The sequence below is a fragment of the Phyllobates terribilis genome, unplaced genomic scaffold (genome assembly GCF_046119375.1).
Source record: "Phyllobates terribilis strain yellow unplaced genomic scaffold, ASM4611937v1 Scaffold_8__6_contigs__length_399053987, whole genome shotgun sequence".
Classification (NCBI taxonomy): domain Eukaryota; kingdom Metazoa; phylum Chordata; class Amphibia; order Anura; family Dendrobatidae; genus Phyllobates; species Phyllobates terribilis.
The window spans coordinates 143,602,289-143,619,739 of record NW_027362768.1 but is presented as its reverse complement, the minus strand read 5'-3'; the positions used below and the strand labels follow the sequence as shown (position 1 = coordinate 143,619,739).

Genomic DNA, 17,451 nt, shown 5'->3' with positions numbered 1-17,451 from the left:
CTTCCATGACGTCATTTAGTGATGTGACCTGTCACATGACTAAATGCCATCATGGAAGGTCCTTTTACCACCGCGAGCAGCCGAAGAGCCAGCAGCGCCGCCGGGAGCAGATCGGGGGCCATCAGAAGGTAAGTATATGTTTATTTTTTATTTTAATTCTTTTTTTAACTACAGGTACTATGGTACCCGGGTTTGGAGGAGACTCTCCTCTTCTCCAGACCCGGGTACCATCCGCACATTGAATTGCATAACATTCGCATGCATACTTTCCGCTGCGGAAACGCATAGTGGGCACGCAGCCTAATAATAATAATATTAGCAAATGATAATAATAAATAATTATAAAATAATATTAGCAAATGCCTCCAATTAGAAATGTTGTATACTTCTTCTGATTGGCTATGTCGTTTACCTCATGTTCAGGGCATTGCTGTAGCTTAGGTAATGATGGTTATGACCACTCATATAGTGACAGTTAGCACTTAGCTTAGGTATCCATGGTTACGACCACTACTGGAATGCCTGCACGATGGGGTAAGCAAGATAGCAAATCAGAAGAACTATACTACATACTATTTATTATTACTACATATTGGGATAAGATCTTTGAGATGAGAATGCCCCTTTAACTACAAGAAAAAAATTATATATACAGTACAGACCAAAAGTTTGGACACACCTCATTTAAAGATTTTTCTGTATTTTCTTGACTATGAAAATTGTACATTCACACTGAAGGCATCAAAACTATGAATTAACACATGTGGAATTATATACTTAACAAAAAAGTGTGAAACAACTGAAAATATGTCTTATATTCTAGGTTCTTTTGCTTTGATGACTGCTTTGCACACTCTTGGCATTCTCTTGATGAGCTTCAAGAGGTAGTCACCGGAAATGGTCTTCCAACAATCTTGAAGGAGTTCCCAGAGATGCTTAGCACTTGTTGGCCCTTTTGCCTTCACTCTGCGGTCCAGCTCACCCCAAACCATCTCGATTGGGTTCAGGTCTGGTGACTGTGGAGGCCAGGTCATCTGGCGTAGCTCCCCATCACTCTCCTTCTTGGTCAAATAGCCCTTACACAGCCTGGAGACGTGTTTTGGGTCATTGTCCTGTTGAAAAATAAATGATGGTCCAACTAAACGCAAACTGGATGGAATAGCATGCCGCTGCAAGATGCTGTGGTAGCCATGCTGGTTCAGTATGCCTTCAATTTTGAATAAATCCCCAACAGTGTCGCCAGCAAAGCACCCCCACACCATCACACCTCCTCCTCCATGCTTCACGGTGGGAACCAGGCATGTAGAGTCCATCCGTTCACCTTTTCTGCGTCGCACAAAGACACAGTGGTTGGAACCAAAGATCTCAAATTTGGACTCATCAGACCAAAGCAAATTTCCACTGGTCTAATGTCCATTCCTTGTGTTCTTTAGCCCAAACAAGTCTCTTCTGCTTGTTGCCTGTCCTTAGCAGTGGTTTCCTAGCAGCTATTTTACCATGAAGACCTGCTGCACAAAGTCTCCTCTTAACAGTTGTAGAGATGTGTCTACTGCTAGAACTCTGTGGCATTGACCTGGTCTCTAATCTGAGCTGCTGTTAACCTGCGATTTCTGAGGCTGGTGACTCGGATAAACTTATCCTCAGAAGCAGAGGTGACTCTTGGTCTTCCTTTCCTGGGGCGGTCCTCATGTGAGACAGTTTCTTTGTAGTGCTTGATGGTTTTTTGCAACTGCACTTGGGGACACTTTCAAAGTTTTCCCAATTTTTCGGACTGACTGACCTTCATTTCTTAAAGTAATGATAGCCACTCCTTTTTCTTTACTTAGCTGCTTTTTTCTTGCCATAATACAAATTCTAACAGTCTATTCAGTAGGACTATCATCTGTGTATCCACCTGACTTCTGCACAACACAACTGATGGTCCCAACCCCATTTATAAGGCAAGAAATCCCACTTATTAAACCTGACAGGGCACACCTGTGAAGTGAAGACCATTTCCAGTGACTACCTCTTGAAGCTCATCAAGAGAATGCCAAGAGTGTGCAAAGCAGTCACCAAAGCAAAAGGTGGCTACTTTGAAGAACCTAGAATATAAGACATATTTTCAGTTGTTCCACACTTTTTTAAGTATATAATTCCACATGTGTTAATTCATAGTTTTGATGCCTTCGGTGTGAATGTACAATTTTCATAGTCATGAAAATACAGAAAAATCTTTAAATGAAAAGGTGTGTCCAAACTTTTGGTCTGTACTGTGTGTGTGTGTATATATATATATATATATATATATATATATATATATATAGATTATTACACACACATCTCACTAAATTAGAACATCTGGACGTCTGTCAAGTCAGCAGTCTTCCCCATGATTGTGGAGCCTACTGAAACAGACTAAAGGGCCTTTTTAAACACTCAGGAAGCCTTTGCAGGTGTTTTTTGCTAATTATTCTAATATGCTGAGATAATGACTTTTGGGTTTTCATTGGCTGTAAGCCATAATCATCAACATTAACAGAAATAAACACTTGAAACAGATCACTCTGTTTGTAATGACTCTATATAATGTGAGTTTCACTTTTTGTATTGAAGAACTGAAATAAATTAACTTTTTGATGATATTCTAATTTAGTGAGATGCACCTGTATAGAACATTTCATAACTTTCCCAAATTCTTATGAAAAAAATATTCCCCACAAACTGCATTGAACTACTGTACCCAATTTATTATATATTTTAGGAGTTGGAGTTGGTCCATTTTATTCCGACTCCACCAAAATGGGCTCCGACTCTACAGCCCTGATGCCATCTTCAACATCCTATCCCAATATGTAGTAGGTATAATAATAATAATATTAGCAAATACCCTCAATTAGAAATGTAGTATAGTTCTTCCGATTCGCTATGTCACTTACCTCATGTGCAGGGCATTGCAGTAGCTTAGGTATTGACAGTTATGACCACTCCATATAGTGACAGTTAGCTCTTAGTACTAGTCGTAACCACGGATACCTAAGCTACTGGAATGCCCTGCACATGAGGTAGGCGACATAGCGAATCAGAAGAACTATACTACTAATCTAATTTGAGGTACTTACTAACATTATTATTGCATCTACTACATATTGGGATAGGATCTTGGAGATGGGAATACCCCATTAACTACTAAAATAAATATATATATACACGTACACACACGTGTATGTATATATATATATATTTTATAATATTATGCCAGTTTGGTGTCGCCTTAATCGTACAGATCTGAAAAATCAAATAACAAGATCATTTTTACTGCAAAATATACACCATAAAATCATTTATTGGTGTGCAATAAATGTCTGATCTGGGAATATCCCCTATAATTGTCAGAAAATAACCTACAATATCATCCAGCTTCATTCGAGCTGTAAGAAAAAAACTGAAATTTACCAAAAATGTACATTTTTTCCTTATCTTGTTACAGTAATGGAGCGTGGCTTCTTGTGGAAACGCTGCTTCATCTGTGGATTTTACACTGTGGTGTGTTGTGTGACTTTATCTGCCGGGGGGAATTCGGCTTAATGTCATTCTCTGCCTGCTTCATTGGTGATGACTTCTGTTCTGTGCTGAGTCATGACAGGTTGCTGTTATGGTAATGATGTGCACGCGTCCTCGCTGCCATTATGCCGAAAACTTTGGAAAGGAAAGCAGCCGGGTCTCTTCCTCTTCTTCTTTTGGTGGGGATTTGAGAATACATCTCATCTTGTGGTCGGGAGCGAGAAGTCATTCCTGGAACGATCATACATGTGTGTTGGAAATGTGTCTGTCTGCGGTAGAGCATTCCAGAGAACTGGTGCAGCATGAGAAAAGTCTTGGAGAAAAGAGTGGGAGGACGTTAGTTTAAAGTTGGCCAATCACACCGCGATCAGCCAACAGTCTGTGTGTGTGCGGTCTGCCATCTCTTCGCCCAACAGATGACGTTGGGGGACATAAGGGTCGGGCAGCTTAAATTTTAACACCTGACCCTTTTTGTTATTTAGGGAATGAGCCGCTACCAGAGGCAACAGCTTTCTCCTATCTTCCCTTTTAAAAACACCAAATTTTCACTTGTATGGGGGGAGCAGGGAGAGATGACTGTATAGTGTGTATCTGAGATCCTCGATAACAGTTGGTGCTCATAAGAGTCTATGCCGAAGGGAGTAGCTCAGCCTCTAGCGCTGCCCCCCCCTCTCGTCTACATAGAATCTTAACAGATGACAGTTGGTGCTCATAAATTTCTATGTAGAAGAGGGGAGGAGCTAGATTGCAGAGCCCCTCCCTTCTTCATAGAATCTTATTAGCACCAATTGTCATCTCCTATCTCAGTAATAGAAAATCTGTATTCTTTGAAGAAAGATTTTACCTGTGAAATGAGAATTTTGAGAATGAATGATCAATCTCGGAGGAGAAAGAAATAGAAATTGGGGACTGGACAGTCCATTTCTTAGGACCAATGACCCCACCAGTTATTAACCCCCTAGTGGCCATTTAAAGAAATCGCTGCCCATGATCTGCATGGGACGGCCGAGAGCTTCTGCTAATGTTATGGTATGATGTCCATATTGGTCATATGGAAAAAGGTTGTCAAGATGACACCAAACCTCTTCAGCCTCATTTACACAGTTTTTTCAGCATTTTTTCCACAGTTGTGTTAAAAAAAAAAAAAAAGCCATTGATTTTTAATATTTTTTTATTGCTTTTTTGTTTTGTTTTTCCCTGCCATTTTTTTACCCATTCTGCTTCCTATATAAAAATAGCCATTCATTTTTAATATTTTTTTATTGCATTTACATTTTTTCCTGCCATTTTTTAACCCATTCTCCACCCTATGTAAAAAAAAAAAAAAAAAAAATAGCCATTGATTTTCAATATTTTTGTTGCATTTTTGTGTGTGTTCATTTTTGTTTTCTGATATTTTTTTCATTAAACCTATTCTGCAACCTATGAATAAAAAACTAAAGAGTTTTACCCGATGGGCAACTTTTTTTTTTTTTTTAATGTTTCTGTGATCCAGTAGTAGCCGCGCTATTATGCAATGCGTTCGGTGTGTATATATGTGTTGGTTTTTTTTTCCCTTTCTTGCGGGTGATGAATGATGTTATTTTAGGAAGTAAATTAGTCATTTGACGTATAATTACCGAGTATCCAGCGCACCATGGGAGAGGTCCGAGGCAGGAGAATGATTGAGCAGAGGAAGGGTTTATATAAAGCAGTGTACAGGAATAACCTGAATGTTCAGTGATGGATCATGGCGGCCTTACTGTACGGCGGTTTATAGGCTGAATGATGCTCGGATCATCCGTAGTCACCAGGGGTGTTATTCTCCCCAAATTTATATGAAATGGCTCACACTAAACGGCGCTAATGCTTTTTCTGCCGCTGTAATTCTCCTTTTTAAATAGGGCGATTTACACAAATTTTCATAGCCGAGTGGTGACTGCGACGAGTCATGCACGGTCGTCATGTCATAGATGCGCTCGTCACGTCGGCCGCTCCGCGGACATAAGCTTTTAGTCTAAACTATTCTTTAATGGGATTTGTCGGGGACTGGATGCTTGGACTTTCTGAATTACTAAATTCTCATGCACTTGCCGTACATATGAGATTGTCCAGGATTTGCCAAGGGCGGAAGTTTTGTGGGTCACGGAAAGTTCTGCGGGTCACGTTGACGCACCCAAAATGTGCACAGATGGTTGGTGGCAGCGGTCTACCCCCGCCACCTCTGGCCAGAAGTCACGTGCGTCATCATCGGAAGTCGCGTCGACAAGACCTGCAAAACCGTAGTGGGGGATTTACTGGCCGAATCTGATATCTGAGGAGGGAAGAGCGATCACACATGCTGGGTTGCAACATGTGCCATTCTTTGTTCTCATAGGGGATAGCCACCGGCAAAGATGTCTGACCGCTTCTTATTCCCCTCTTTATTCAGGACAGATGCACGTCTCCTTATTGTCATGTGTAGGGAGGATAGGATTGCGAGGATAGGGAGGGATGGGATGGCGAGGATCAGGAGGGATGGGATGGCGAGGATAGTCAGGAGGGCTAGCTGTCGGCAGATGGTCTGTGCACGAAGCCTTTGTTGGTTATTTTGAGCATTTATGTTCCAAAAGTACCAACACCCTATGTGCTGCTCCTTAAATATGTCTTTCTTAGAGGCCGAGCAAGTCTCATTTTGGCCTCTCTTCCAAAAAGGTTGTATTAATTTATTTATTTTACATGGTGGATTTTGGATGATAATTGCCCCTTTATGGCTCCCTATGAACATGTGGTCCATGAGCCTGTAGTTGGCTCTTTATGACAGTCCATCATTATGGCGCCTGGCCGCTTATTCCATAGGCTATAGGGGCATCTAAGCTTTCCAATGGCAAGTATTCTATACATCATCGCCCATATTTGACTGATGTTGCTGTTCAGCATCTGTGAGAGTCTCTAACATAGGAGAGTCACCGACAAGGAAAACGTTCCTGTTTGTGGTAAACAGGAAGATAATGTGCCATCTTTTGCATTTGCGCGTCCCTAGATAATAGGCGTTACCCTGGATCAACAGCAACGGATGTCATTACCGGCAGAGCACCATCTTGTGGGGTTGGACTTCACCAGCAGCTCTTAAAGGGATTTCCCTGGGGAGCCCCCAAATTGTCTCATTCAGGAAGGTGGTGTAAGGTCAGCAAAATCGCCACTGCCTACGGGGAAATGTCTGGTCTATCGGGGGCCATGGGGAGTGGACAGCTGGGCAGATCTGGCAGAAAATTAATTCTTGCCTCTCCTATCTTTTTTTGTGCTGAATCCCCTTTATCCTCAGGACAACCCCTTTAAAACAGCACCACACCTGTCTCCAGGTTGTGTATGGTACTGCAGCTCAGCACCATTTTCGGAGCCGAGTTGCAATACTAAGTACTCTTTCTGGAAGAAAGCGATATTTTATTCTTCTTCTGTACAACCCCCTTTCTTGATTCGCCGTCATCCTTGCTCACGCTCTGTATGGACTTATGGGGTCTTAGCGGACCTCTATATATGCCTCTGATTTCATGCGGACTCCGGGCGTTCGCATCAAGCCAAAATCTCCGTTTCCTCTTCTATCCAGTTACTGGAAAGCTGCTTTTCCAGATATCGTTATGGGAAAGCTGGGTGGCTGATACGTTTTCTACAGGTCTGTCACCCAGCTTTCCCAACTTCCTCCCTAAATTTTGCTATAAAGCGGGATATTCACCTTAGGATGGTGGGCTGTGATCCATGTCAGGCACTGCACCCCAGCCATGGTTTTTACCCATCTTTCCCAGAGTCCTGAATGACAAATATGCTTAGTTACATCCCATCCATTACCTCCCCCTCCACCCATCTCAATCTTTAAGTAGAGATATTGTCCTTTATCATAGTCTTCGAAACCTGTATTGTTGTCGCCCAGCTTTTCCAGGAACAGATATATCTTTCCTAACAATCTTTCCCCCCACGCTGACCGTGATTGGGGGGGGTCACTTCCATCTCTACGATGGGAGTGAATTTCTATGAAGAATAGCATGGCCATTGATGGAGGATAGCTGATCGGCGCCTATAGTGTTTGCACCATACAGAGCGAATATCCTATCTCTAAATGCACCATCATACATCATACCCCTGGGAGACTGTCAATCACAGAATAGCTCCGCCCACCGGACTCCTAAGCATAAAGAACCGGCATTGGGATTGTTAGGAGACAAATTTTATTTTATTTTTTAACTCCATTTTATATACAGTAGTTGAGTCAAAAAAAAAAATCAGTTTTGCAATTCTGTTTTATAAAAAAAAAATTGCATTGTTTTCCTTTTTACGAGCTCTTTGTTTCTCTGTCCGTTCAACTTTGATGTTGTCTGTGGCCATAAATCAGCTGGAAGAAACTAAATAAATAAAAAAAAAGACAGATGAAAGGGTTACAAACTCTCCAATTGGATGGTCAGAATGAGCTCGCTGATGGATTCTCCGAGAACTCATTCTGCAGTCTTCAATGGATGGTACAACATAGAGGCTACAGAAGCCTGACGGTGCAAAATGTTTAATTAAATTCCAATTAATAAAATGATTTTTTTAAGCCAAAACTACATGCATTTAAGTAACAAAAAAAAAAAATCCCCCCTTTTTAAAAAAAAAAAATCCCCCCTTTTTAAAAAAAAAAAAAAAAAAAATTCTGCCAGGGACAGACCCCATTTAAATGAACAGGTCCGGCTGCAGTTTTCCTGCAAAGCCAAGTGGCCGCGAACGTTGCCGTGCAGGGGGTAAAAATGCAAATCAGCCCCTTTAATTCTCAGGAATGGAGGTGGTCCCCACCATAAACTGCAGGGTGCCGTCACTTTCCAGGATGGCGTTACCCTTTAAGCCCTTGAGTGGCGCCTGTGCACGGTTATATCCCGCTCGCGTCCTGTTGCACGAGTCTCATGTATTGTGGTTTTCACAATGACAACAGGACAAAAAATATATATATATATAAATATGCAACAAGCAATCTCTTGAGGGGGTGGGAAAAAAATGGGAAGAGAAACTACGCCATAATTAACAATAGAAATGACATTTCCTGAATAAACAAGAATCGTCCCCTCCTACCGGGGAGGAGACGCTCCGGTGCCCCCATGCCACCACCTCTCTTCTCCCAGTCCTGCCATCCTGTGTGCCCACTTCTAGGTTTCCCCTGAAAACTAATTTCCCTCCTCTACCCCCCTCCTCCTCTTTTTTTCAATGTAAATTAACCAGTTCTCATTCCTGCATGATATTATTACTGCTCACTGCTTCCTCTTTTCTTCGTGAAATGAAGCGCTGCCCCTTTAAGGAGGGCGTTGCAAATAACTTGCAGGAATGAGGAAGCCAGGCTGAGCAGACAGCAACTTTATTACACACTGAGGTGCTCTCAGACCAAGAAAAGGGACAGGACTGTCCCTGTGGACTTGTGGCAGCTTGATGGAGGGGCAGAAGGCTGGTGAGTGACGGCTGCGCTGGGCAGCATTGGCTCCTGTGCACACTGTGGGCAGCTTGTTGTTATTGTGCAGCGCTGGGTGTGGGATATTGTGTAACCTCGGACAGGAAGAGCGGGGTTTTTTTCTTTTTTGTTGCATTGTATAAGGCTTGAGCCCATTGCTGTAGCGACAGCTCTATGCCCCGGTTATTTGGCTGCCACCATTGTGTGGTACGTCTGCCCAGGCTGCCAGCATCGGGTCCGGAGTACAGGCTTAGCTCTGTCTCGGTTGCAGCTCATGTGTTCTGTGGATGACAGCTTTCTACTCCTACACGCTTTATATCAATCGCCGCATTGTGTGCTCCTATTATGCTCAGTGATAACTTATTGTAATCGCTCGCTCTACTGTATGGAGGCCTTGTCCCCAGTTCACACAGCGTTGGGAAAATCACCTTCATTTTTACATTCAATTCTAACAAGCGCCTGTAAATATTGTGTAGAAAGCGAGCGCTAGAAAATATATAAAATATAAAAGTGAGCGCCTACAAATGCTACGTAAAGAGTGATCGACTGCATAAAGAGCGAATGGCCACAATTGATACCTAGAGAGCGAGTGCCTGCAAATGCTGCGTAAAGAGCAAGCAGCCGCAAATGCTGCGTAAAGAGCAAGCAGCCGCAAATGCTGCGTAAAGAGCAAGCAGCCGCAAATGCTGCGTAAAGAGCAAGCAGCCGCAAATGCTGCGTAAAGAGCGAGCAGCCGCAAATGCTGCGTAAAGAGCAAGCTCCCGCAAATGTCGCGTAAAGAGCAAGCGGCCGCAAAGACTGAGCGCCTTCAAATGCTGCGTAAAGAGCGAGCAGCCACAAATGCGTAAAAAGCGATCGACTGCATAAAGAGTGAGCGGCCACAATTGATACCTAGAGAGCGAGCGACCGCAAATGGCGCGTAAAGAGCGAGCACCTGCAAACGTTGAGCAAAGAGTGAGAGCCTTAAAATGCTGCGGAAAGAGCGATCGACTGCGTAAAGAGCGAGCGGCCACAAACGCTGAGCAAAGAGTGAGCGCCTTCAAATGCTGCGGAAAGAGCAATCGCCCGCAAAAGCTGCCCAGAGAGCGAGCGGCCGCTAACGCTACATGGAGGACACACATAATTTTCATGTTTTCTCCATCTCGCGGCTCTGATCTGACTGTGGGAGATATTTATTCGGTTTATTCCTTTTCCAATAGATCTGAACGTTTTGTGCGATTGTTTGGGACTGTCACCGCTGAAAACACTGACATTTCATATTCACATTTCTTTTCCCAATGAGTTATTAACTCCCTGGATTGTTTGGGTCACTTGTCTTATGTGCGCGTCTCGCGGCTCAAATTGGGCCACTCATTGTTTTGTGTAAATGGGCCGGAACGGAAAATCATTAAAATATATAATAATTAAAATAGTGAAGTTATTTGCTGATTTCTTGTTATTAAAGGTTATTCCCATATACGCCTCCATACAGAAGGGGTTAATCAGCTTGTCCACCTGCCAGCTTGTATGGACCCTGGTCTCCTGACCCAAGCCCCTCACCCTCATATATGCCCCTAAAGTCCGCACTTCGCAGTCTGGGCCCAGACCCCAGAAACTGATTTCTTTACCAATTCCGAAGCCATAAAAGTATAATGGAGGGTCGAGGACAGAAAGTGCGCTGCAATAAAGATATTGCTTGATAAAGTTTTATTGGAAAGCACAAGCTCTTGTTCACACAGTGTTTTTGCCAGGGGGAAAAAAAAACACAGCGTTTTACAGCACCAGCAAAGTGGATGAGATTTCTGAAATCTCCTGCGTGTGCTGCTTCTCGTTTCCTTGTAGATTTGAGCCATCAAAGAAAGCATTTTTGGCAATTTTTGGATTTTTTTTTTTTTCACTCATTCAAATAACTGAAAAAAAAAAAAGAAGCAAAAGTTAAAATAAATCAAAAAAGCGCTTATTTTATGCTGTGTTTTTGTTGCAGAAAAATCTGCTGCAAATACTCTGTGCATCTTTTGGTGCAGACTATATGTGTCATTTGTCTACAGTACATGTTTAATATAGTTTGTCGCAAAAATGCTTGAGTGCATTTTAGCATTTTCTCATTGCTTTCTATGCTGGAAAAGACGCTGCCATAACGCTGAAAAAATTGACATGATGCAGTTTTAAAAAAAGGAAAAAAAATGCAATTTTCCAAATCGGTCAGGGGTGGGGTGGGGGGGGGGAATTCAGCGCATGAGATTTGTGAGTTCTCAGTTTTTACTGGTACTGGGAAAAGCAGATTAATTTGCATTTAAAAAAGCATAAAATAAAACTGCTGCAAAAAAAAAAAACGAAAACGTAAATGCCTCACCCCCAGCCATTGGCAGCCATATAAGACTAGATCCAGAACTATTCGGATTAATACTGCAACCCTCCATTATGTAGATGTATGAAAAAAGTTATTGTTTTTTTTTTTTCTTTAACAATGCTTAATAACAAAAAAGTTTTTGTTTTTTTTTCCCCCCAAAAGCGTAGTGTGAACTAGGCATCCGAATATCATAAATAATTCTTATATCTTGGGATTTGTCCCTGTATGAAGATTTTGCGCTATTCCTTGAGATCTCTGATGCGTCTCCAATATACGACGTTCTTGAGTTCGTCATGATGGGAGCTCGGTTTCAGATTTCGGTGTCATTGTAAATTAAATGGCGCACACTATAAGGACAACCCCCTGTCCATAGATCATACTTGGATATATCGGCCTGCCGTACTGTGCGAATACAGTGTGCACAGAGGCTTAGAAAAAGCGATCGTTGTGATAGAAGGATCTCTGCGTAGAATTCCCTTAAAGGGATTGTCCAGCCACTGCTGAAAAGTCTGCAATTACTCTCCATGGCTGTAGACTGCCGAATCATGACCGTGTGCAATGTGCACACTGTCATAATTCCCCTGTTCTTTTTTTCTTTTACCCATTGAAAGTAATGAAAAATTGCAAAAAAAATGAAAAAAAAAAAAAGCATTTTTGCAGCTGTGATATCTCATTAATGGGGGTGGGGGTCAGTCATTTATATGACCAGTGATGATTACGTGGGGAGCGGGTAGTCCTGCTCTTTTCATGGATGGCTATAGATGACGGCTCGTGGGCGTGGGCTGCGAATTCCACACTGGATTTATACAAGTTGATGCATCATGTCAGCCGCATGTGACTCTCCGCGACTTGCCCACCTCAGGCTATTTCTCACATATCTTCCTTGCGTTGTCGTCCGAAAGTTTTTAAGAAAGGACACTTTCAGGAGATAGTTTATTACTTTACTTTTAAAGGGGGTTGTCCACTACTTTTTATAACAAAAAAAAACAAAAAACATAACTTTCCGTATTCCCGGCCAGGTCTTCTGGCTTCCTCTTCCACTGATTAGTGGCAGTGGTCACGTGCCATCCGACCTGGAACTTTTCAGCACGTCACCACTGCAAACCATGAGTTACTGATTGTCTGCAGTGGTCACCTGACCGTCAGAAGAGTAATCAAGGACCGAACTCAGTACTGAAAAACTGTGGGGGTCCGGTAGCTTTTTTTTTTTTTCTTAAAGACCCCATTGGCGACTGAACTCCTAGTGGACGACTCCTTTAATGCACGCTGCTTTAACATTTGTGATCCTGTGGTCGCCAATGGTCTTGCTGACACCTACTGTTTCTATAACTTATAGTAGAGAGGAGTTTATTATATATTACGACCCCCCTGGATACACGCATTGCCCCCAGTTGTATTCTCAAAAAAAAATAAATTATTTTTTTTTGTTTTGTTTTTTTAACATTTTTATCCAGAATCAAATCGACTTCCTATTTCCGCACGGTCCTGTTTGATGGAATTTCAGGATTAAAAAACCACGGTCGCTTTCAACCAGAAATAGATCCTCTCCCGTCCACTGAGCTGCAGTTCGAGACACAACCTGTTCACTAGTGTGGCACTTTTTTAAAATTGACTAGTTTTTCCTCATACTTTATTCCCACGTCGCTCCCCCGAGTATTCCGGCTTTTATATTTTTTAAATCCGACATACGGTTCCAGAGATGCAGGTCTTTTTTATTTGATGAAAACAAAAAAAAATTCTTTGCCAAGGGGGCGTGGCACACTGTAATCTAAACACACGCCCTTGAGGATCCTGTGAGCCACGCCCCTGTATTAACTCTAAATAAAACAGCCCATATCTCTGCACTTGTATGGCGGATTAAGAAAAAAAGGAATACTCAGGGGAGCAGCGGGAATATAGTAAGAGCAAAAACTGCCTACTCTTGACCTGGTGACTGGTCCTCTTAAAAGATAGCAATCTTGGTCGCAGGAATTACATAAGATTCTGGTTCTAGAACTCTGTCTTACTTGTCGCTTGGCCAAGCTTCTGGCTGGTTAATAGTCGGTGATATCTGCTTGGCCCGTGTGTTGCGTTCCTTCCTTCCGGCTTCTATATTTGTCTCTCCCACGTGTGCCCGGTGTCAAAGGCGCTTTATTCTTAACCATTTGTAAGGCGACCTTTATCTCCCACGGAGGCGGGGGTCACAAGATAGACGTTTCGTTTCTGGCTGGAGACCTGTTACCGGTGGGAGCTTCCTTCTATGAGTCACTCCGAGCACGTGACTCCTTTTTTTTATTTTTCAAGATATTTTTTTTTTCTGTCACATCTTCCTCCTTTTGATGACTCATTTCACCGCCTGTGTGAAACGCCAGGGATTGAGGGGTTAACGAGGCGTGCCGCCTCCTTTTAAAGTATCATGAAACCAGAGCAATTGGACCTCTGCACTAAATATGCGTAGCTACTGAGTCACCCGGTTGAGTGAACTTGGCAGTTTGTCAGGCGGCCCAGTAGCCGCTCACATGTCTGTGTGGTTATGGAGAAGGGGTTTCCTTTCATCTGTGGTGGAGACGTCGTCTTGTAAGTTTTATTTGGCATTATATTAATACCACTGGATTACCGTGACGTAATGACTTCTGAGTCACCATCTGTATTATTATTATTTATTATTATAGCGCCATTTATTCCATGGCGCTTTACATGTGAAAAAGGGGTATAATACAAGAACAATTGCAATAATCTTGAACACAATGTGACAGCGACTGGTACGGGAGGAGCGAGGACCCTGCCCGCGAGGGCTCACAATCTACAAGGGATGGGTGAGGATACAGTAGGTGAGGGTAGAGCTGGTCGTGCAGCGGTATGGTGGAGCGGTGGTTACTGCAGGTTGTAGGCTTGTCGGAAGAGGTGGGTCTTCAGGTTCCTTTTGAAGGCTTCCATGGTAGGCGAGAATCTTATGTGTTGGGGTAGAGAGTTCCAGAGAAGAGGGGAAGCACGGGAGAAATCTTGTATACGGTTGTGGGAGGAGGAGATAAGAGGGGAATAGAGAAGGAGATCTTGTGAGTATCGGAGGTTGCGTGCGGGTATGTAACGGGAGACTAGGTCGGAGATATATGGAGGAGACAGGTTGTGGATGGCTTTGTATGTCATGGTTAGGGTTTTGAACTGGAGTCTCTGAGCAATGGGGAGCCAGTGAAGAGATTGACAGAGAGGAGAGGCCGGGGAATAGCGGGGGGACAGGTGGATTAGTCAGGCTGCAGAGTTTAGGATAGATTGTAGGGGTGCGAGAGTGTTAGAGGGGAGGCCACAGAGCAGGAGGTTGCAGTAAGTCAAGGCGGGAGATGATGTGGGCATGCACTAGTGTTTTTGCAGATTCGTGGTTGAGGAACGTGCGGATCCGGGAGATATTTTTGAGTTGGAGTCGGCAGGAAGTGGAAAGGGCTTGGATATGTGGTTTGAAGGAGAGTTCAGAGTCCAGGGTTACCCCAAGGCAGCGAGCTTGAGGGACTGGGGAGAGTGGGCAGCCACTGACGTTGATAGGTCAGTTGGGGGGGGTTGAATGAGATGGTGGAAAGATGATGAATTCATCTGTTTTGTCCATGTTAAGTTTTAGAAATCTGGCAGAGAAGAAGGATGAAATAGCAGACAGACATTGTGGGATTTTGGTTAGTAAGGAGGTGATATCGGGTCCAGAGAGGTAGATCTGTGTGTCATCAGCATAGAGGTGATACTGAAAGCCGTGAGATTCTATGAGCTGTCCCAGGCCTAAGGTGTAGATGGAGAAGAGCAGGGGTCCTAGAACTGAACCTTGGGGGACACCGACAGATAGGGAGTGAGATGAGGAGGTGGTGTGTGAGTGGGAGACACTGAATGTCCTGTCTGTTAGGTATGAGGAGATCCAGGATAGGGCCAAGTCTGTGATGCCGAGAGATGCGAGAGTCTGTAGTAAGAAGGAATGGTCCACTGTGTCAAAGGCAGATGACAGGTCGAGGAGGAGGACAGAGTAGTGTTTCTTAGATTTGGTGGTTAGTAGGTCGTTGGTGACTTTAGTCAGTGCAGTTTCAGTAGAATGGTGCGGTCGGAAACCAGATTGTAGGCGGTCGAAGAGGGAGCAGGAGGAGAGGTGGGAGGACAGCTCAGAGTGGACATGTTGTTCCAGTAGTTTTGAGGCATAGGGGAGAAGTGATATGGGGCGATAGCTAGACACAGAGGATGGGTCAATGGAGGGCTTTTTGAGGATGGGTGTGATTGAGGCATGTTTGAAGCATGAGGGGAAGACACCAGTTGTTAGTTACAGGTTGAAGAGGTGGGCTAGGGTTGGGATGAAGATCGTGCTAAGGTTTGGGATGAGGTGGGACGGGATTGGGTCAAGTTTACAGGTGGTGAGGTGTGATTTGGAGAGTAAGGAGGAAAGTTGATCTTCAGAAATGGTGGAGAAGGTGGTTTTGGAGGAAGAGGGTTGAGTAGGTGTGGGGAGGGGCTGTGGGGGCTTTAGGTAAAAGCTTTGTCTGATGGTGTCAATCTTCTGCTTAAAGAATGAGGCAAAGTCTTCGGCTGATATAAGAGGAGAGGGAGGATGCACTGGGGGATGGAGGAGAGAATTGAAGGTGTTGAATAGGTGTTTGGGGTTGTGAGACAGGGAGGATATGAGAGATGCGAAGTATGTTTGTTTTGCTGCAGTGAGTGTGGACTTGAAGATAGTGAGGGACCGTTTGAATACGATGAAGTGCTCATTGGAGTGGGACCTTTTCCATCTACGCTCAGCAACCCTGGAGGCCCGTCGCAGTTCTTTAGTTAGGCTGGTGTGCCAGGGTTGTCTGTTGATTGTGCGAGCCTTGGTATGTGTGATGGGGGCGACCGAATCGAGAGCTGCAGAGGTTGTGGTGTTGTATAAAGTGGCAGCAACATCTGCATTGTGTAAGGAACTAATGTCTGTAAGAGGGAGGAGAGATTCAGAGAGTGAGTGTAGGTCAAGGTGTTTGAGATTTCTGCGAGGGTATGCAAGTTTGTGGAGTGGGGATTCTTGCCCTGGAGAGGAGAGAGAAGAGAATGTGAGTAGGTTGTGGTCCGAAAGAGGGAGAGGTGAGTTAGAGAGGTTCGATAGGGAACAGAGGCGGGTGAAGATGAGGTCCAGTGTGTGGCCGTCTTTGTTGGTGGGTGTGGAAGACCACTGAGTAAGATCGAAGGATGAAGTGAGGGATAGAAGCTTAGAGGCAGCTGAGAGGGAAGTGTCAATGGGGATGTTAAAGTCGCCCATGAGGATAGTGGGGATGTCAACGGAGAGGAAATGAAGTAGCGAAGTGGTCAAAGAAAGTGGTGGTTGATCCTGGGGGGCGGTAGATGACAGCCAGTTGGAGGTTGGAGGGGGAGTAGATACGCACGCAGTGCACTTCAAAAGAGGGGAGAGTAATTGAGGGCGGCAGTGGGATATGGGTGAAGGAGCAGTTATCTGAGAGGAGGAAACCTATTCCTCCACCGTGCTTGCCGGTGGGGCGGGGGGTATGGGAGAGGTGGAATCCGCCGTACGAAAGTGCAGCAGGAGAGGCCGTGTTGGAGGGGGTGAGCCAGGTTTCAGTGATTCCGAGGAAGGAAAGCTTGTTAGTGATGAAGAGATCGTGAATGTAGGAAAGTTTGTTGCAGACGGAGCGAGCGTTCCATAGAGCTCCTGTTAGGGGGATCTGTAGTAGGACTTCTTGCGCTCGGGCTCCTTTGTGAGACCTCTCGGCGGTTTTGTAGGTTTATACTTCTATCTCTATAAAGCTTCACTCCCAATCTGCCAAAATGGGGTTCATCTAAGCTTCTTTATAGGTTTCCCTATAATCGGTATAACCACGATCACGAAGACGTGGATCTGCTGTGTGAACCGGAGCAGTAATGTCGATGTTTGACCACCGCTCCATTTACTGTCGGACAGATGGAGAAACCCGGCACGGCTATATCTGTCAGTCCCATAGACCAGTTGGTGGTCATGCATGTACACCACTGCTCCATTTGCACAGGGGACTCTGTGACCCCCATTCTTGTGAATAGTTAATAAGTTTTGATGATGGAAAAACCCCTTTAATTTTCAATGTGGCAACCTAAGATGGTACCGGAGACCGTTTCCTATCTTTGTGAGCAGAATTATTTTGCATTGACCTTAAGACCCCGTGCTAGCTGGATCTCTTTTGGGAGAATC

At 44.0% G+C, this 17,451-nt stretch overlaps 1 protein-coding gene across 5 annotated transcripts in view; it reads left to right on the top strand.

Moving 5' to 3' along the window:
• Positions 1–17,451, top strand: part of RC3H1 (ring finger and CCCH-type domains 1) — a 59,275-nt gene that overhangs the window by 5,252 nt on the left and 36,572 nt on the right. The window contains exon 1 of one of the 5 annotated variants that reach the window (XM_073643392.1): positions 8,819–8,968. The exons of the other annotated variants lie outside the window; for them this stretch is intronic. The gene's annotated coding sequence lies outside the window, so the exon portion shown is untranslated. Of the gene's footprint in view, positions 1–8,818; positions 8,969–17,451 lie in introns of those variants that run through there. 5 annotated transcript variants of the gene reach the window in all.